Source organism: Erinaceus europaeus, chromosome 19, assembly GCF_950295315.1.
Source record: "Erinaceus europaeus chromosome 19, mEriEur2.1, whole genome shotgun sequence".
Lineage (NCBI taxonomy): Eukaryota > Metazoa > Chordata > Mammalia > Eulipotyphla > Erinaceidae > Erinaceus > Erinaceus europaeus.
In genome coordinates this window covers 48,672,063-48,693,773 of record NC_080180.1, presented here as the reverse complement: position 1 = coordinate 48,693,773, position 21,711 = coordinate 48,672,063, and the positions used below count along the sequence as shown (strand labels likewise).

The 21,711-nt window shown below is 42.8% G+C and overlaps 1 pseudogene; it reads left to right on the top strand.

Annotated features, from left to right (window-relative positions):
* The first annotated feature begins 1,583 nt into the window (after positions 1-1,583).
* On the top strand, positions 1,584-21,054 carry LOC132534694 (probable RNA-binding protein 46; annotated as a pseudogene).
* Positions 21,055-21,711: the final 657 nt, after the last annotated feature.

Sequence of the window (21,711 nt, the reverse complement as noted above, 5' to 3'; positions counted from 1 at the left end):
CTGGAAGTAAAAATATGTGCTTAGTTGTCTAATTAAAAATTTAAGATTGGGAGTCGGGTGGTAGCGCAACGGGTTAAGCGCACATGGCTAAAAGCGCAAGGACTGGCATAAGGATCCTGGTTTGAGCCCCCAGCTCCCCATCTGCAGGGGAGTCACTTCACAGGTGGTGAAGCAGGTCTGCAGGTGTCTATCTTTCTCTCCTGCCTTTCTGTCTTTCCCATCTCGCTCCATTTCTCTCTGTCCTATCGAACAACAATGACATTAACAACAATAATAGCTATAACAATGAAAAACAAGGGCAACAAAAAGAGAAAATAAATAAATATATAAAAAAATTAAAAAAAATTAAGATGCAATTGAATTAATCGTTTATACTGAAACAGTTTTAGGTTTGCAGTCATGCAGCTTGGATTAAATTATTCTAATTATCCAGTCAGGATAATGTGACAACAGAAAGTGACAAGTGAGGCCATGTCGTCTGTTGATGACTTGCCTGCCCTATTGACGTGGCAACCATCATGACCTTATTATATTTTACTTAGTAACAGTTGAGCAAATCAAGAATTTAGTGGCATGTAATTTAAAGGATGTCAAAGAATACTAATTTGTTTTTTCCCCTCAGCTGTGGCTTATGGTGGTGCTGGGGACTGAACATGAAACTTCAGAGCCTGTGGCTCTAGAGTTCTCTTTGCATAACCATTATGCTATCTTGCCAGCAGGAGGTTTCAAGTTAAGTAGCTTGAGTGTAGCAGACAATATTTTTAGATAAAAAATTTATTTTTATTCATATTTTGACACAACTGTACTTGCTGTTTTAAACATTTTCTATTTTGAAAGAGTACAAATTTGAGTTTTTATTTTTTTTTAATTAATGTGCTTAAAATCAGTGAGGATATAGTTGGCATTTAAAGCTAAGGGCTTGATTGCTAGTTGAGTACCTGTTCTGTGCTGTTTTGACCTTCTGCTATATAGTTGACTGTTTTTTTTCCTTTAAAGACATTTTTTAAAAGTTATCTAAGATTGTAGAATTACAGGGTATAGTTGCACACTCCACCCATCACCAATATTTTGTATCCCCATCTCCAGTAGTTTTTCTTAATTGTAAATTAGGTATGTGCTTTTCTTTTTTTTCCTTTTTTTTTTTTTTTTGCCTCCAGGGTTATTCCTGGGGCTCAGTGCCTGCACCATGAATCCACTGCTTCTGGAGGCCATTTTTCCCCTCTTTGTTGCCCTTGTTGTTGTAGCCTTGTTATAGTTGTTGATGTCATTTGTTGTTGGATAGGACAGAGAAATGGAGAGAGGAGGGAAAGACAGGGGGAGAGAGAGACAGACACCTGCAGATCTGCTTCATTGCTTGTGAAGGGACTCCCCTGCAGGTGGGGAGCCAGGGGCTGGAACCTGGGTCCTTACACCAGCCGTTGCGCTTTGTGCCAGGTGTGCTTAACCCGCTGCGCTACCGCTCGACCCCACAACTATTGACACTTTTAATTTCTTGCAACCCAAAGTCGTGTTTCATAGATTCTTGGCTCTCCGTGGCCTCCATTTAAAACTGTTTTAAAACTTTTGTCTTAGGAACTGCAGCCATGAATGAAGAAAATATAGATGGAACAAATGGAGGCAGCAAAGTTCAAACTGGTACTCAGAATGAAGCAGCACTGCTTGCTCTGATGGAGAAGACTGGTTACAGCATGGTTCAAGAGAACGGGCAGAGGAAGTTTGGTGGTCCTCCTCCAGGTGTGGATTTGTCTATATTCTTTGAAACTGAATCACTTAATGTAATCATTAAGTGTATTGACCACAGGTATCCCAGGCACTAGCTTTCTTCTTGTAACTGCATTAAAAATGTAGGGATTGTCTTTACTATTTTTAGGGGAAAAGAGGTAGGTTATATGTGCTGTGCGTGTCTTTGTAACTACTTGTACCTTAATTTTAATTTTGCCACCAGGGTTTGCTCTGGGATTTGATGTCTGCACGACTCTACCATTCCTAGTGCCTTTCCCCTTTCATTCTTGCCACTTTTATAGTAAGAAAACCGAGTGTGAGAGACAAGAGGGAGAGAGAGAGAGACAGAGAAGAGACCCGCAGCACTGCTTTACCACTTATGCATGAATCTTCTCCCTGTAGGCTGGGTCCTAGGGCTGGAAATGTCTTCTCCTTAAGTTGTTTTCAGTCTGGCTTGTTTAAGAACCAGAAGAGAGAAGAAGTCAGGGGCATGGGAATATCTGGGTGTTAGAGCACAAGGACGTCCACGCTTGAAGCTCCAGATACCCCAGGTTCATTTCTTGGCATACCAGATGCCACGCTGAGTGGTGCTTTGGTCTCTGCTCCTCCCTCACACACACACACACACACACACATATAAATAAATCTTAAATCAGGATTGGGGGGAGTCAGGCGGTAGTGCAGCGGGATAAGCTCATGTGTCGCAAAGCGCAAGTAAGGACTGGAGTAAGGATCCCAGTTTGAGCCCCCGGCTCCCCACCTGCAGTGGGAGGGGTCACTTCACAAGCGGTGAAGCAGGTCTGCAGGTGTCTATCTTTCCTCCTCTCTGTCTTCTCCATCTCTCCCCATTTTTCTGTCCCATCCAACAAATAGTGACATCATTAACTGCAACAACAATAAACCAAAAAGGGCAACAAAAGGGAATAAATAAATAAATAAATATTAAAAATAGAAATCAGGATTGGGTCTGTAGGAGCAGTGGTTCTTCAATTAGTATAGAGAAAGTTGCTTTGGAAACTTTTTAAAAAAATATTTTTATTTATCATTGGACAGAGACAGAGAGAAATTGATGGGGAGGGAGAGATAGAGAGGGAGAGTCAGAGAGACACCTGCAGCCCTGCTTCACCATTTGCAAAGCTTTCCTCCTGCAGGTGGGAACCAGGGGCTTGAACCTGGGTTCTCGAGCACTGTGATGTGAGCACTTTACCAGGTGCACCAACACCTGGCAGGTTTGGGGAACTTTTGAAAGAACATTGAGTGACGGAGTAAGAGTGGTATTTACACTAGAAGATCAGATACAAATAGGAAGATGGACTTAATGTTTTGCATCTTGCCTTTCTACTAATAATAAGTTTAATTTCTTTTTTTTTTCCGTCCTCTAGTTTATAAACTTGCCACATTTAAAGTAAATATTAGGGGGCTATTATGCACATGTTACGAAGTGCAAGGACCCAGGTTCAAGCCTCTGGTCCCCACCTGCAGGGGTTAAGTCTCACAGGTGGTGAAGCAGTACTGCAGGTGTCTCTCTGTCTCTCCCTCTCCCTCCTTGAGTTCTTTCTCTATCCAATAAATACAGCAAATAGAAAAGTAAAACTTAGCCTTTGTCTATGTCAACAGTTGCTTTGCCAATGACTTTCCTCTTCTTTAAAGTCACCCTGACTGTACAGACCTTTGTGCTGCGTATTGTTCTGAAGGATAAAGCACTTAACTTTGTCTTCCTCATAAAGCCTCAACTTAATTCTCATGAACTCAGATTTACCTGACTAGCAAAATGTATTGTACTACTGGGACTTTGTTTTTCTTAGTCTTAACCACTTTTTTTTTTGTAATTTTATTTATCTTCCCTTTTGTTGCCCTTGTTGTCTTTTTTTTATTGTTGTTGTAGTTGATGTCATCATTGTTGGATAGGACAGAGAGAAATGGAGAGAGGAGGGGAAGACAGAGAGGAGGAGAGAAAGACAGACACCTGCAGATCTGCTTCACTGCCTGTGAAGTGACTCCCCTGCAGGTGAGGAGCCGGGGGCTCGAACCGGGATCCTCATGCCGGTCCTTGCGCTTAGCGCCACCTGTGCTTAACCTGATGCGCTACCACCCGGCTCCCTCTTAATCACCTCTTATCTCACTTATTAAATAAAAGCTTCAGGGTAGAGGAATTTTTTTCATTATGTTCACCATTATATTCCCAACACCCTGGCCAGTGTATGTATGATACATAGAAGGCTCAGATCACAGTAAATTTGTAGGATAAGTAATAAATATAAATATCTTATAGAATTAATTAGTTAATTTATGTCTTTCAGGTTGGGAAGGTCCACCTCCACCTAGAGGCTGTGAGGTTTTCGTAGGAAAAATCCCTCATGACATGTATGAAGATGAGTTCCTGTATTTGAAAGAGCTGGGAAGATATATGAATTTCGACTTATGATGGAATTTAGTGGTGAAAATAGAGGTTATGCTTTTGTGATGTACACTACAAAAGAGGAAGCCCAGTTAGCCATCCGAATTCTTAATAATTATGAAATTCGACCTGGGAAGTTTATTGGTGTATGTGTAAGTTTGGATAACTGCAGATTATTTATTGGAGCGATTCCCAAGGAAAAGAAGAAAGAAGAAATTTTGGATGAGATCAAGAAAGTTACGAAGGAGTTGTGGATGTCATTGTTTATCCAAGTGCTACTGATAAGACCAAAAATCGTGGTTTTGCATTTGTTGAATATGAATCTCACAGAGCTGCTGCTATGGCGAGAAGAAAATTGATTCCAGGTAAATTGATTCTTGTGAAGGTTACTTTTCCATACTAAAGCAGGACAGTAAAATAATGGTGCTACTTAGGCCAGTGTTAGAAGAATATTGGAAGGGGGGTAGATGGCACAGTGGCCATACAAAGGGACTGTCATGTGTGAGACTCCACAAAGTCCTGGTTTCATTCCCCTGTACCACCATAAGCCAGAGCTGAGCAATGCTCTGGTGTTGAGAGAGAGACACTGAGACTTAAAAATATTTCATGCTCTTGAGGAATAATGATTAGATTTCAGAAAAATTGCTGCTGAAGAGAAGTTGATCCTATAAAGTGAATCATTATTTGTAATGATTTACTGTAGACATTTTTTCCTGTCTGATGTAAGTCTAAGGGATAGCACCTAATTCTCTTGATTGCCAGTTTTTTTTTATATTTATTTATTTTCCTTTTTGTTGCCCTTGTTTTTTTTTTTATTATTGTTGTAGTTATTGATGATGATGTTGGATAGGACAGAAAGAAATGGAGATAGGAGGGGAAGACAGAGATGGTGAGAGAAAGACAAGACACCTGCAGACCAGCTTCACTGCTTATAAGCAACTCCCCTCAGGTGGGGAGCTGGGGTCTCGAACCTGGATCCTTAGTAGGTCCTTGAGCTTAGCGCCACCTGTGCTTAACCCACTGCGCTACTGCCCGCCTCCCAATTGCCAGTTCTTATACTTAAAAATCTTTGAAGTGTATTCCATTTATCTTCCCCACCCCCTCTCTGTGTATGGATCCAGGGCCTTGCATGTGTGCTGGGATAGCCTGGGGTACTTCTTCCCGAGCTAGTGCTCTCTGGCTTGGAGAGAACTCAACTGGAGCCGATCTAGGCTGCTGCGTGGGAGAGGGATCAGGAACTCGTGCCGCACTAACTTCCGCAGGAGATACACTCTGGAACTCTCGGAGCCGGAAAGCAATTTCCAAGTGTCTTTAATCAGAAGAGCAGCTGTTTTTATACTCTCCAAGTAGGGTGGAAACAGGATGTGATATAGAGAGGGTGGAGAGAAAAGTGACTGGTGAAAATCAGAGTGTGACAAGGAGGGGGCGGAACAGGCGAGAATCCTATCACTGAACCACCAATGCCCTGGAGGGAGTGCTTTATGTAAATGTAAAAGTGATTTATGTAAATAGACCAAAGCTTTGAATGGGATCAGTAAATCCCTATATAGGCATATGGTTAAGCAGAAGCCAGGGGGAAGTGGCATACTACCCAACATCTCCCCTTCTTTTTAACTATTTGCCATAGTATCAGGAGTGCGGGGCACTTTGTGAGGCAGGGAGACTGATAAGAGGCACACCTTTTTTGGGGTTCTACTGTCCCTCCTTGCTCAACCTCTCCGTGGAGAGAGAGACTAACAGGATTGACACACCTCTCAGGCTCAAGCCCTTCCAAGCTCAACCATATCCTCACAATTCCCCAACATCTTCCTCTTACTTAATGGCCATATTTAACTGGGTCAATGTCTGTAAAAGGCTTCATCTCTGTCAGGGGAATAGCAGTGTAGGGGTGAATGGAAACCTGTTGGGAAGAAAGCAGAATGATAGTGTGTAAGTGTCTTCAAAAATAACTAGCACAAGACAGGGAGGGATAAGTAAGAGTAGCAAGAGACAGAGTGAGCCTGATGGGTGGAGGAGTGGGGGCCTGATAAGCCGAGGGGCTAGAGGGGTGATCTGGCATTGCAAAATCCCGAGTCAGCTGGCGGAAAGTTCTATGAACTGCTACAGTCATTCTTCAAGAAGTCCAGCAGTATAAAAGGAGTGTCCAGCAAGTTCTATAGAAGTATCAGTCCAATGTCAACGGCGAGGAAATAAATGCCACATGTCTATCTTGATGGAGGAGGACGGCCACTGGAACTTTTCTTCTCTGTAGAGAGTGACCTGGAACCGCCAAAACATGGTGGGCGAAACAGAAGCAGGAAGAGCAGACACCGATGGTTGAGAGAAAGGCAGTAGGAAAGTCTTGTCCTTTGGAGTCTGTGAATCAGGTTCTCCAGATCATGTCAGGTCACATCATGGGTTTTGGGGGATGGCTGTAATTGTGGGTGATGTCAGAGGTCGGGTCCAAGATGGATTACTGGGGATTCTATATGAGCAGATGCTTCTTTATGCGAAGGCTTGTCATAGCTGTAGTCAATTACTTATGAAAAAAACTTTGTAACAAATTAGAAGTTTACTACAATTGATAACTCAATGATTATAATTGGTTTAGGTATCTTTATAATTTCGTGTAAAGGTCATCTTATGTGACCTCATGTAGCAGTCTTTATATAACAAAATTTTCATACCGAATTTGTCACATATATTGATTCTTAACTATTTTTACATTGGGTTTTTAAGCAAACTCAGGTTACTAGAGTTAACACATTTTAGTTTAAAAAAATTTTTTTGGTACATTTACAATATCAGATTGATGCCAAATTTGTTGTGGATTAATTTCCACAAGATAGCTTACAGGACATTTTTGGGGACCCTCCAAAAATGTCCTGTATAGAGGATTTGTATTTTAACTTAGGAGATGATGAATTGTCACATTGAATATTTAGAGTTTTACCTAAACACTCAGTTACTTAAATGAATTGATTTTACCACTTCTCGTAAAAATGTAGCTTCGAAGTTACAATTTAACTGTTAAGTTAATGTTTACCAAACTTGAAACACGCATATTAAACATATAGTTTATAACACACAGGAGAAGAAAAACTTGTAAATAAGACATATCATTTCAAATGTGAATTTAGATCTACTGTCATAGTTGAACCATCTTTACTCACACAGTTTAAGACTAAACATTTCATATTGATATCAAGACTTAAAAAAGAAATTAAAAGGGGGAATGAACAATTTTTGGACTGTTTCTGGACGTCTCCAGAAACCATGGCTGCGTCCAGCCATTTTATATAAAGTCAGTTAACTTTCAGAGTACTCTGAGCACAATGGGTCATACAAAAATTTTGGTCACTCAACTCACTCAATTTTTTTTTTCACTCACTTACTCACAAAACACAACTGGCCAGTCATAGCATAAGACATTCATTCGGGGGGGGGGGAGAGTTCTGTGAATCAGATTTTTTTTTATTCTGCCATGCTGTATTATGGATCCTGGGGTGCATCCTGTAGCCAGTCCTCTTGCAGCAGTCTTCTTGCAGTGTTTCTTGTTCTTCAGGGATATCAGCGCCATCATGTGGGTATTGCCAGACATGGCGGGCAGGAACCCAAACAGGCTTGGAGTAATTTTGTGGAAAAATACATGCGAAACCCCTCCCCATAGTCAACAGGGGGGTCAGGTCCTTTCCAAATTTTATCTAGTGGGTCTTTCCATTTGACTTTAATAGCTGGGAGGGTGGGTGGTGTTTGCCAATGAAGAATTATAGGAGGTTGGTCTGAGTTTTTGTAAATATTAAAGAGATTTAATGTAGATAAGGCTTTTGCCAGCTGGATATTAGGGGGGTACATTTCCCCTTTTTCTTTATTTAATTGAGCCTTAAGAGTTTGATGGGCCCTCTCAACAATGCCTTGTCCCTGTGGATTATATGGAATGCCTGTAGTATGAGTAATGTTCCAGAGGGAACAAAAATCTTTAAATTGTTTGCTGGTAAAAGCAGGTCAATTATCCGTTTTAAGTTGAAGAGGTAAGCCCATTACAACAAAACAGGAGAGCATATGGCTTATAAGCTTTTTTGAGTTTTCTCCAGTCTGAGCTGTAGCCCACATAAACTTAGAGAAGGTATCAATTAAGACGAACACATATTTTTATTTGCCAAAGTTAGGTATGTGGGTAACATCAATTTGCCAAAGAGCGTTGGCTTTTAAACCTCGAGGATTAACCCCCAGAGTCTGAATAGCAGGTGTTTTGATTAGACCTGCACAGGAGGAACATGTAGCAAGAATACGTTTTAACTGTGGCAGAGGAATATCAGGAAATCGAGCTCGAAGACCTTTAAGATTAACATGGGTTAGGGAATGAAAGTCAGCAGGATTAGAGACAGAGGCTAGGAGTATTCCTGTGGAGGCAAGGTGGTCGGCTGCAGCATTCCCTTCGGACAGGGGACCAGGAAGAGGGCTGTGGGAACGTAGGTGCTGAACATACAGTGGATGGGTTTGAGAACAGAGCATAGAGGCAATTTGAATTAAAAGAGGAGAAAGTGGGTTGTCATCAATTCTTACATAAGATCGCGCAAGCCATGGAAGTAAGTTAACAGTATACACACTGTCAGAAAAAAGGTTGAAGGATTCTGGTACAGCTTTTAATGCAAGGAAAACAGCATAAAGTTCTTTGTACTGAGGGGAATTATCAGGAAGTTCAGTAAAGAGAGGTTTGGGGTATTGCTGGTCTGGATAATATATAAGGGCAGCAGCTCCCTTTTTTCCACCATCAGTGAACACTGTAGGAGCAGAGGGGATGGGATCTCGAGAGAAAAGTTTAGGTACTAGTAGAGGCAACAGGTAAAGAAGCTATCAAATTATTAGAGGGAAAATGATTATCTAATTGTCCTGAAAAACCCATTAAACTTATGGCAAAATGAGAATGGTGGCATATGAGCCATTCTGTATCTGTGAGAGAAATGGGAAGAATGATTGAATCTGGTTCCCTTCTTAAGATCTGAACCGATCTGTTTCTTCCTTGGCGAACCATAAATGCTAAGGCATCAATCTCAGTAAGGAGTCTTGGAGCTCCGCCTACTGGCATATGAAGCCATTCGAGAACGCCATGTTTCTGCCACAATGCCCCCACTACCATGGGGGTGGAATTAAAGATTAGAAGATTTACTGGAGAGGAGGGGGAGAACCGAACGAGGTGCATATCCTGGAGAGCCTGGTTAACTTTTTCCAGTGCCGAGTAGGCTTCAGGGGTTAACATACACTTTGAGGAGGGCTGTTTGTTTACTTTTAACAGATCGAACAGTGGTTGCAGGCAGCTCGTAGGCAGATAAAGATACTGCCTAAGCCAATTCAAATTTCCAAGAAAACTTTGTAAAGAAGCAAGAGTGAGATTAGAAGGAAAAGTAACACAAGGTTTTAAAGGACGAATCTGCATTAGGGAAATCTCTGAGCCTAAGAAAGATATTGGAGGGATTAGCTGTATCGTCTCAGGAGCTACATTAAGTCCACTTCTCTTTAAGGCAGGGATTAGAAAATCACGTAGGGCGGAGAGATCTGTATCTAATTCTCCCCATATTAACACATCATCCATATAATGAAAAACCTTAAGGCCCTTATGAATATATGGGAAAAGGGCAGATTTAACAACCTCTTGACAAATAGTAGGACTATTAGCCATGCCCTGGGGCAGTACCACCCATTCAAATCTATCGGCAGGGCTGGCATTATTAATAGAAGGAACAGAGAAAGCAAAACATTTACAATTTTGTGGGTGTAAGGGAATAGAGAAAAAACAATCCTGTATATCAATAGCTATGATTGGAATTCCTGTGGGAATTGCAGAAGCAAGAGGCAAACCCCTTTTGGGGGAGCCCCAAACCTGCATGGTTTTATTAACTGCACGAAGATCTTGGAGGAGGCGCCATTTTCCTGAGCGCTTTTTAATCACAAAGACTGGAGTGGAGTATTCCATGGGCTCCGAGAATGACGAATGTGTCCCAAAGATAACTGCTCTTGGACGAGTTCTTTTAAAATTTCTAGCTTCTCCCTAGGCAAAGGCCGCTGTTCCACCCAGACAGGCTCATTAGAAAGCCAGTCTAAACAGAGAGTTCTGTTACGAACAGTGGCAGTTAGTATTGGGGGTGCTGGTTGGGTCTAGCAGTCTCACAGGAGTGAGTGTGGTGTCCTGCAGAGGTGTCTGAGGATATCACTACATCTAAAGATTCCAGCAAGTCTCTTCCCAATAAATTGGTGCTTATATCAGCTATTAAAGGTTGAAAGCATCCTGTAGTCCCTTCTGGATCTTCCCACACAAGGGAATCTTGTGTCACAAGGGAATCTTGTGTTCGGAATGCCTGAGTCAATCCTCCAACACCATGTAAGCGTGGTCCTGGGAGGAGTTCCCAACTCTGGGGAACCTCTGCTTGTCTTAATATTGTCTTATCTGCTCCCATGTCAATCAAACACTTAAAAGGAATATTACCAATCTTTACTGTCATAGTTGGGTGACCCCTTTCTAAAACAGGGGTGGTCCATAAAATCTCAGGCTCCGAATTCGAGCCGTTCTCTTGCTCCAGCTGGTTATTTCTATGCTGGAAGTTCCCACATACCGCGGGTTCCTCCTTCTGCTCACCCTCTGTTATTGTTACTTGGCGTGGTGGGTGTAGCGATGGATTGGGTCCCAAGCTGGGCTTCTGTTTGTGGAAGAAGGGCACAGCACCAAGCGGGTGACCTGCTTCATTCCTTCTTGGGGGCGGGGCTAAGGGAAGCCCCACACCTAGTTTAGATCCCTGTTCACATTTGGCAGTGCCGTTCCTATGGAACGAGGCGTGCCGTTCCTATGGAACCTTGACCAACAATCTCTCCTCCAGTGAAATCCTTTCTGGCATCTAAGACAAGGCATTCGTGGTCTCTGGTTCCCTGTCTGGAGGCGGGGTCGCGGTCTATTTTCTGGACATTGGTTACGCCAATGCCCTTGGCGACCGCACTGAAAGCAAGCCCCTTTTTGCTTATGTAAGGTAGCTGCATAGGCCTGTAACATAGGTCCTTGAAAAGAGCTTGATCTGAGATCCGGTGTAGCTATAATCCAAGTATCTGGGTGTTCGTTTTTAACAGTGATACAGGCCTGTCGAAAATGTGGAAGCATTCCATCCCAGACTATGGGTCGCAGGAGGAGAAAACGAGCGTCAGGATTATAAATCTTCCTTTCCAAACTTGACTGGACCCTGGCAATGAATTTAGCGAGGGATTCATCAGGTTCTTGTTTAAGGGAGAGAATGGGGGCTGAGGCCGCTCCCATGGGTGGTGTTAATCGCTCCCATGCTTTTAATGCACACAGGCGTACCTGATCAAAATACCCCGGTGGAAACTTGGCTTCCGCCTGTTGAATCCCTGTTTCTAATTGGCCAGTTCCAAACAATGCATGAAAATTCCCCTCTGGCTGATTTTGAATATTTTTCCGCGATTGTTGTAAACATTTATCGCAAAAGAATGCCTCCCATTGCAGGAAGAGGGGGCCTGGGAGCATAGCACGAGTCACATCCCTCTAATCTTGGGGGGTATTAAGGTTCTGAAGCAGGCCTTGTAAAATAGACCTGGTCCATGGGGCATGAACACCGCCACCCTTGATCGCCTGGCATAGTTCCTTCAGGTCTGTGGCGGAATATGGATACCAGGCCTGAGCTTTTTGTCTATTGGGGGCAACATTGACCGGAAATGTGTGGACTTGTTCTGATAAGTGTGTAGCTGTAGGAGGAGTCACCGAAGTGGAAGCTTCTGGAGAAGTGGCCGAAGAAGTGGTTTTGCAGGCTACAGGAGAATTCGCTCATGTGTCTGTCAAAACAGGGGTGGGCAAAGAAGCAGCCGCGGAGGCAGCAGGAGGTTCCGGACACATGTATGCCAAAATGGGGGTGGCCGAAGAAGTGGCTGTGGAGTCCAAAGGAGAATTCGGACACGTGTCTGCCAAAATAGGGGCCTCAGGGCAAAATGCCAAAATAGGGGCATCAGGGCAAGATGCAGAGGAATTAGGGTGGGTCAAGATCACGACAGGCCTTTGCTTCTTCTTGTTTTTAAGGTGCTGGTTAAGTTCTATGATCACTTCCTTTATCTCTTGGACTTCAGCCTCTAGGTCCTTAAGCCTTTTGAGAGGTTGCCCTATATATCCCTTAAAAGCTGCTATGATGATCAACAGGATATAAGGTGAAGCACCAAGAAAAATGTCTCAGATATATAAAAATTGTATACTGGAAAAAGAATGCAGAATTTGGAAAAGATTTTCCATGGTGGAGAGATCTCCAGAAAACAATAAGAAAGAAAAAAAATCACAGTGCCTTAACACAATATTGCAGATACCCAAAAGGTGTGTACTTATCTAAGATGTCTTCTTATAAATCTGCTGCTTACGTGTCCCTGTTCCGGGCGCCAGATGCCGGGATAGCCTGAGGGTACTTCTTCCCGAGCTAGTGCTCTCTGGCTTGGAGAGAACTCAACTGGAGCCGATCTAGGCTGCTGCGCGGGAGAAGGATCAGGAACTCGTGCCGCACTAACTTCCACAGGAGATACACTCTGGAACTCTCGGAGCCGGAAAGCAATTTCCAAGTGTCTTTAATCAGAAGAGCAGCTGTTTTTATACTCTCCAAGTAGGGTGGAAACAGGATGTGATATAGAGAGGGTGGAGAGAAAAGTGACTGGTGAAAATCAGAGTGTGACAAGGAGGGGGCGGAACAGGCGAGAATCCTATCACTGAACCACCAATGCCCTGGAGGGAGTGCTTTATGTAAATGTAAAAGTGATTTATGTAAATAGACCAAAGCTTTGAATGGGATCAGTAAATCCCTATATAGGCATATGGTTAAGCAGAAGCCAGGGGGAGGTGGCATACTACCCAACATCTCCCCTTCTTTTTAACTATTTGCCATAGTATCAGGAGTGCGGGGCACTTTGTGAGGCAGGGAGACTGATAAGAGGCACACCTTTTTTGGGGTTCTACTGTCCCTCCTTGCTCAACCTCTCCGTGGAGAGAGAGACTAACAGGATTGACACACCTCTCAGGCTCAAGCCCTTCCAAGCTCAACCATATCCTCACAATTCCCCAACATCTTCCTCTTACTTAATGGCCATATTTAACTGGGTCAATGTCTGTAAAAGGCTTCATCTCTGTCAGGGGAATAGCAGTGTAGGGGTGAATGGAAACCTGTTGGGAAGAAAGCAGAATGATAGTGTGTAAGTGTCTTCAAAAATAACTAGCACAAGACAGGGAGGGATAAGTAAGAGTAGCAAGAGACAGAGTGAGCCTGATGGGTGGAGGAGTGGGGGCCTGATAAGCCGAGGGGCTAGAGGGGTGATCTGGCATTGCAAAATCCCGAGTCAGCTGGCGGAAAGTTCTATGAACTGCTACAGTCATTCTTCAAGAAGTCCAGCAGTATAAAAGGAGTGTCCAGCAAGTTCTATAGAAGTATCAGTCCAATGTCAACGGCGAGGAAATAAATGCCACATGTCTATCTTGATGGAGGAGGACGGCCACTGGAACTTTTCTTCTCTGTAGAGAGTGACCTGGAACCGCCAAAACATGGTGGGCGAAACAGAAGCAGGAAGAGCAGACACCGATGGTTGAGAGAAAGGCAGTAGGAAAGTCTTGTCCTTTGGAGTCTGTGAATCAGGTTCTCCAGATCATGTCAGGTCACATCATGGGTTTTGGGGGATGGCTGTAATTGTGGGTGATGTCAGAGGTCGGGTCCAAGATGGATTACTGGGGATTCTATATGAGCAGATGCTTCTTTATGCGAAGGCTTGTCATAGCTGTAGTCAATTACTTATGAAAAAAACTTTGTAACAAATTAGAAGTTTACTACAATTGATAACTCAATGATTATAATTGGTTTAGGTATCTTTATAATTTCGTGTAAAGGTCATCTTATGTGACCTCATGTAGCAGTCTTTATATAACAAAATTTTCATACCGAATTTGTCACATATATTGATTCTTAACTATTTTTACATTGGGTTTTTAAGCAAACTCAGGTTACTAGAGTTAACACATTTTAGTTTAAAAAAATTTTTTTGGTACATTTACAATATCAGATTGATGCCAAATTTGTTGTGGATTAATTTCCACAAGATAGCTTACAGGACATTTTTGGGGACCCTCCAAAAATGTCCTGTATAGAGGATTTGTATTTTAACTTAGGAGATGATGAATTGTCACATTGAATATTTAGAGTTTTACCTAAACACTCAGTTACTTAAATGAATTGATTTTACCACTTCTCGTAAAAATGTAGCTTCGAAGTTACAATTTAACTGTTAAGTTAATGTTTACCAAACTTGAAACACGCATATTAAACATATAGTTTATAACACACAGGAGAAGAAAAACTTGTAAATAAGACATATCATTTCAAATGTGAATTTAGATCTACTGTCATAGTTGAACCATCTTTACTCACACAGTTTAAGACTAAACATTTCATATTGATATCAAGACTTAAAAAAGAAATTAAAAGGGGGAATGAACAATTTTTGGACTGTTTCTGGACGTCTCCAGAAACCATGGCTGCGTCCAGCCATTTTATATAAAGTCAGTTAACTTTCAGAGTACTCTGAGCACAATGGGTCATACAAAAATTTTGGTCACTCAACTCACTCAATTTTTTTTTTCACTCACTTACTCACAAAACACAACTGGCCAGTCATAGCATAAGACATTCATTCGGGGGGGGGGGAGAGTTCTGTGAATCAGATTTTTTTTTATTCTGCCATGCTGTATTATGGATCCTGGGGTGCATCCTGTAGCCAGTCCTCTTGCAGCAGTCTTCTTGCAGTGTTTCTTGTTCTTCAGGGATATCAGCGCCATCATGTGGGTATTGCCAGACATGGCGGGCAGGAACCCAAACAGGCTTGGAGTAATTTTGTGGAAAAATACATGCGAAACCCCTCCCCATAGTCAACAGGGGGGTCAGGTCCTTTCCAAATTTTATCTAGTGGGTCTTTCCATTTGACTTTAATAGCTGGGAGGGTGGGTGGTGTTTGCCAATGAAGAATTATAGGAGGTTGGTCTGAGTTTTTGTAAATATTAAAGAGATTTAATGTAGATAAGGCTTTTGCCAGCTGGATATTAGGGGGGTACATTTCCCCTTTTTCTTTATTTAATTGAGCCTTAAGAGTTTGATGGGCCCTCTCAACAATGCCTTGTCCCTGTGGATTATATGGAATGCCTGTAGTATGAGTAATGTTCCAGAGGGAACAAAAATCTTTAAATTGTTTGCTGGTAAAAGCAGGTCAATTATCCGTTTTAAGTTGAAGAGGTAAGCCCATTACAACAAAACAGGAGAGCATATGGCTTATAAGCTTTTTTGAGTTTTCTCCAGTCTGAGCTGTAGCCCACATAAACTTAGAGAAGGTATCAATTAAGACGAACACATATTTTTATTTGCCAAAGTTAGGTATGTGGGTAACATCAATTTGCCAAAGAGCGTTGGCTTTTAAACCTCGAGGATTAACCCCCAGAGTCTGAATAGCAGGTGTTTTGATTAGACCTGCACAGGAGGAACATGTAGCAAGAATACGTTTTAACTGTGGCAGAGGAATATCAGGAAATCGAGCTCGAAGACCTTTAAGATTAACATGGGTTAGGGAATGAAAGTCAGCAGGATTAGAGACAGAGGCTAGGAGTATTCCTGTGGAGGCAAGGTGGTCGGCTGCAGCATTCCCTTCGGACAGGGGACCAGGAAGAGGGCTGTGGGAACGTAGGTGCTGAACATACAGTGGATGGGTTTGAGAACAGAGCATAGAGGCAATTTGAATTAAAAGAGGAGAAAGTGGGTTGTCATCAATTCTTACATAAGATCGCGCAAGCCATGGAAGTAAGTTAACAGTATACACACTGTCAGAAAAAAGGTTGAAGGATTCTGGTACAGCTTTTAATGCAAGGAAAACAGCATAAAGTTCTTTGTACTGAGGGGAATTATCAGGAAGTTCAGTAAAGAGAGGTTTGGGGTATTGCTGGTCTGGATAATATATAAGGGCAGCAGCTCCCTTTTTTCCACCATCAGTGAACACTGTAGGAGCAGAGGGGATGGGATCTCGAGAGAAAAGTTTAGGTACTAGTAGAGGCAACAGGTAAAGAAGCTATCAAATTATTAGAGGGAAAATGATTATCTAATTGTCCTGAAAAACCCATTAAACTTATGGCAAAATGAGAATGGTGGCATATGAGCCATTCTGTATCTGTGAGAGAAATGGGAAGAATGATTGAATCTGGTTCCCTTCTTAAGATCTGAACCGATCTGTTTCTTCCTTGGCGAACCATAAATGCTAAGGCATCAATCTCAGTAAGGAGTCTTGGAGCTCCGCCTACTGGCATATGAAGCCATTCGAGAACGCCATGTTTCTGCCACAATGCCCCCACTACCATGGGGGTGGAATTAAAGATTAGAAGATTTACTGGAGAGGAGGGGGAGAACCGAACGAGGTGCATATCCTGGAGAGCCTGGTTAACTTTTTCCAGTGCCGAGTAGGCTTCAGGGGTTAACATACACTTTGAGGAGGGCTGTTTGTTTACTTTTAACAGATCGAACAGTGGTTGCAGGCAGCTCGTAGGCAGATAAAGATACTGCCTAAGCCAATTCAAATTTCCAAGAAAACTTTGTAAAGAAGCAAGAGTGAGATTAGAAGGAAAAGTAACACAAGGTTTTAAAGGACGAATCTGCATTAGGGAAATCTCTGAGCCTAAGAAAGATATTGGAGGGATTAGCTGTATCGTCTCAGGAGCTACATTAAGTCCACTTCTCTTTAAGGCAGGGATTAGAAAATCACGTAGGGCGGAGAGATCTGTATCTAATTCTCCCCATATTAACACATCATCCATATAATGAAAAACCTTAAGGCCCTTATGAATATATGGGAAAAGGGCAGATTTAACAACCTCTTGACAAATAGTAGGACTATTAGCCATGCCCTGGGGCAGTACCACCCATTCAAATCTATCGGCAGGGCTGGCATTATTAATAGAAGGAACAGAGAAAGCAAAACATTTACAATTTTGTGGGTGTAAGGGAATAGAGAAAAAACAATCCTGTATATCAATAGCTATGATTGGAATTCCTGTGGGAATTGCAGAAGCAAGAGGCAAACCCCTTTTGGGGGAGCCCCAAACCTGCATGGTTTTATTAACTGCACGAAGATCTTGGAGGAGGCGCCATTTTCCTGAGCGCTTTTTAATCACAAAGACTGGAGTGGAGTATTCCATGGGCTCCGAGAATGACGAATGTGTCCCAAAGATAACTGCTCTTGGACGAGTTCTTTTAAAATTTCTAGCTTCTCCCTAGGCAAAGGCCGCTGTTCCACCCAGACAGGCTCATTAGAAAGCCAGTCTAAACAGAGAGTTCTGTTACGAACAGTGGCAGTTAGTATTGGGGGTGCTGGTTGGGTCTAGCAGTCTCACAGGAGTGAGTGTGGTGTCCTGCAGAGGTGTCTGAGGATATCACTACATCTAAAGATTCCAGCAAGTCTCTTCCCAATAAATTGGTGCTTATATCAGCTATTAAAGGTTGAAAGCATCCTGTAGTCCCTTCTGGATCTTCCCACACAAGGGAATCTTGTGTCACAAGGGAATCTTGTGTTCGGAATGCCTGAGTCAATCCTCCAACACCATGTAAGCGTGGTCCTGGGAGGAGTTCCCAACTCTGGGGAACCTCTGCTTGTCTTAATATTGTCTTATCTGCTCCCATGTCAATCAAACACTTAAAAGGAATATTACCAATCTTTACTGTCATAGTTGGGTGACCCCTTTCTAAAACAGGGGTGGTCCATAAAATCTCAGGCTCCGAATTCGAGCCGTTCTCTTGCTCCAGCTGGTTATTTCTATGCTGGAAGTTCCCACATACCGCGGGTTCCTCCTTCTGCTCACCCTCTGTTATTGTTACTTGGCGTGGTGGGTGTAGCGATGGATTGGGTCCCAAGCTGGGCTTCTGTTTGTGGAAGAAGGGCACAGCACCAAGCGGGTGACCTGCTTCATTCCTTCTTGGGGGCGGGGCTAAGGGAAGCCCCACACCTAGTTTAGATCCCTGTTCACATTTGGCAGTGCCGTTCCTATGGAACGAGGCGTGCCGTTCCTATGGAACCTTGACCAACAATCTCTCCTCCAGTGAAATCCTTTCTGGCATCTAAGACAAGGCATTCGTGGTCTCTGGTTCCCTGTCTGGAGGCGGGGTCGCGGTCTATTTTCTGGACATTGGTTACGCCAATGCCCTTGGCGACCGCACTGAAAGCAAGCCCCTTTTTGCTTATGTAAGGTAGCTGCATAGGCCTGTAACATAGGTCCTTGAAAAGAGCTTGATCTGAGATCCGGTGTAGCTATAATCCAAGTATCTGGGTGTTCGTTTTTAACAGTGATACAGGCCTGTCGAAAATGTGGAAGCATTCCATCCCAGACTATGGGTCGCAGGAGGAGAAAACGAGCGTCAGGATTATAAATCTTCCTTTCCAAACTTGACTGGACCCTGGCAATGAATTTAGCGAGGGATTCATCAGGTTCTTGTTTAAGGGAGAGAATGGGGGCTGAGGCCGCTCCCATGGGTGGTGTTAATCGCTCCCATGCTTTTAATGCACACAGGCGTACCTGATCAAAATACCCCGGTGGAAACTTGGCTTCCGCCTGTTGAATCCCTGTTTCTAATTGGCCAGTTCCAAACAATGCATGAAAATTCCCCTCTGGCTGATTTTGAATATTTTTCCGCGATTGTTGTAAACATTTATCGCAAAAGAATGCCTCCCATTGCAGGAAGAGGGGGCCTGGGAGCATAGCACGAGTCACATCCCTCTAATCTTGGGGGGTATTAAGGTTCTGAAGCAGGCCTTGTAAAATAGACCTGGTCCATGGGGCATGAACACCGCCACCCTTGATCGCCTGGCATAGTTCCTTCAGGTCTGTGGCGGAATATGGATACCAGGCCTGAGCTTTTTGTCTATTGGGGGCAACATTGACCGGAAATGTGTGGACTTGTTCTGATAAGTGTGTAGCTGTAGGAGGAGTCACCGAAGTGGAAGCTTCTGGAGAAGTGGCCGAAGAAGTGGTTTTGCAGGCTACAGGAGAATTCGCTCATGTGTCTGTCAAAACAGGGGTGGGCAAAGAAGCAGCCGCGGAGGCAGCAGGAGGTTCCGGACACATGTATGCCAAAATGGGGGTGGCCGAAGAAGTGGCTGTGGAGTCCAAAGGAGAATTCGGACACGTGTCTGCCAAAATAGGGGCCTCAGGGCAAAATGCCAAAATAGGGGCATCAGGGCAAGATGCAGAGGAATTAGGGTGGGTCAAGATCACGACAGGCCTTTGCTTCTTCTTGTTTTTAAGGTGCTGGTTAAGTTCTATGATCACTTCCTTTATCTCTTGGACTTCAGCCTCTAGGTCCTTAAGCCTTTTGAGAGGTTGCCCTATATATCCCTTAAAAGCTGCTATGATGATCAACAGGATATAAGGTGAAGCACCAAGAAAAATGTCTCAGATATATAAAAATTGTATACTGGAAAAAGAATGCAGAATTTGGAAAAGATTTTCCATGGTGGAGAGATCTCCAGAAAACAATAAGAAAGAAAAAAAATCACAGTGCCTTAACACAATATTGCAGATACCCAAAAGGTGTGTACTTATCTAAGATGTCTTCTTATAAATCTGCTGCTTACGTGTCCCTGTTCCGGGCGCCAGATGCCGGGATAGCCTGAGGGTACTTCTTCCCGAGCTAGTGCTCTCTGGCTTGGAGAGAACTCAACTGGAGCCGATCTAGGCTGCTGCGCGGGAGAAGGATCAGGAACTCGTGCCGCACTAACTTCCACAGGAGATACACTCTGGAACTCTCGGAGCCGGAAAGCAATTTCCAAGTGTCTTTAATCAGAAGAGCAGCTGTTTTTATACTCTCCAAGTAGGGTGGAAACAGGATGTGATATAGAGAGGGTGGAGAGAAAAGTGACTGGTGAAAATCAGAGTGTGACAAGGAGGGGGCGGAACAGGCGAGAATCCTATCACTGAACCACCAATGCCCTGGAGGGAGTGCTTTATGTAAATGTAAAAGTGATTTATGTAAATAGACCAAAGCTTTGAATGGGATCAGTAAATCCCTATATAGGCATATGGTTAAGCAGAAGCCAGGGGGAGGTGGCATACTACCCAACACATGTGCATGATTTTATGGTTCCAAGGTTCTTTTCTTTTTCCCCAGTCAGAGAAAAGGAGATGGGGAAGGAGACACAGAGGCACTAGGGCTTTCCCTGGTACTGTGGTACTCCTCTGGGGTTTATATCTGGATTTTACTTGCGTGGCAAAGTATGCAGTCTGCCTGATAAGCCTTCTCTCTGACCTGTTGACTATTAAAAAAGATTGTTCCATAAATTCTGACTAGACTTGCTTTACTAAAAATTTTCAGGTGAGTAGTGAACTTAATTTTATTGCTTAATCATGTATATTGACTTGGATTTAAATTTCTGCTTTTGGAAGTGTGGTTTAATTGAGTAGTTTTCAACTTTCACTTGTTTGAAATTGTGTTCAAATTAGTTTACTTTTTCTTTTTACAGGGACATTTCAGCTATGGGGTCATACCATTCAAGTAGATTGGGCTGACCCAGAAAAAGAGGTTGATGAGGAAACCATGCAGAGAGTGAAAGTTCTCTATGTGAGAAATTTAATGATCTCAACAACATAAGAAACAATTAAGTCGGAATTCAATAGATTTAAACCTGGCGCAGTGGAGCGAGTGAAGAAACTGAGAGATTATGCGTTCGTGCACTTTTTCAACCGAGAAGATGCAGCGGCCGCCATGTCCGTGATGAATGGAAGGTGCATTGACGGAGCTGGCATCGAGGTGACCCTGGCAAAGCCGGTCAACAAAGAGAACACCTGGAGGCAGCACTTTTGGTATATAGATAGTTATTCCTTTTGGTATATAGATAGTTATTTGGTATATAGATAGTTATTCCTGCAGTCACAAATGGATCCCAGAGTTACTTCATGCCAGACAAGCTGTGTACTACCATAGAAGATGCAAAGGAGCTAGCGGCCCAGTTCACGTTACTTCATTTGGGTAAGTTCAGAATCACTTTACATAATAATAGGATGTCCACTCAGGAAAAATCATGATAGACCCAGACTATTGGCGGTGAATAACATGAATTTGACATCAGCTTTATGAATAGATGGTAAATTTTGTTGAGACTTTATACCTTAGGAAATATCATCGAGCACATCGAGTACACAGATTTTAGGAAGACTTTGTCCTATATTTAAAAACATTACTTAGGGGAACTTTGGTTTTTCTTTAGAGTTCATGATTATTTCATTAATTATTTAATGAATCTTCATCTGAGATACAAATTTCTATTTAAGTTAGAGGATTTTTTTTTTTTAACTTAAACCTGCTCCTGAGAGTTTCTGCTTTTGGTGAAGTCTGTACAATATTCGTTTGTTTGAACAGATTTGTGAGTGGGTAAAACCTGAGGCATTTTGGATGGGTCATGTGTAGACACAGCCTTATGTTCACCAATCTGGAAATTTTTACTATTACTCATGAAAGACAAAAAGTATTGTTGAGAGATGTTTATGTTCTGTCCTTTAAGAAAGACATTGGGAC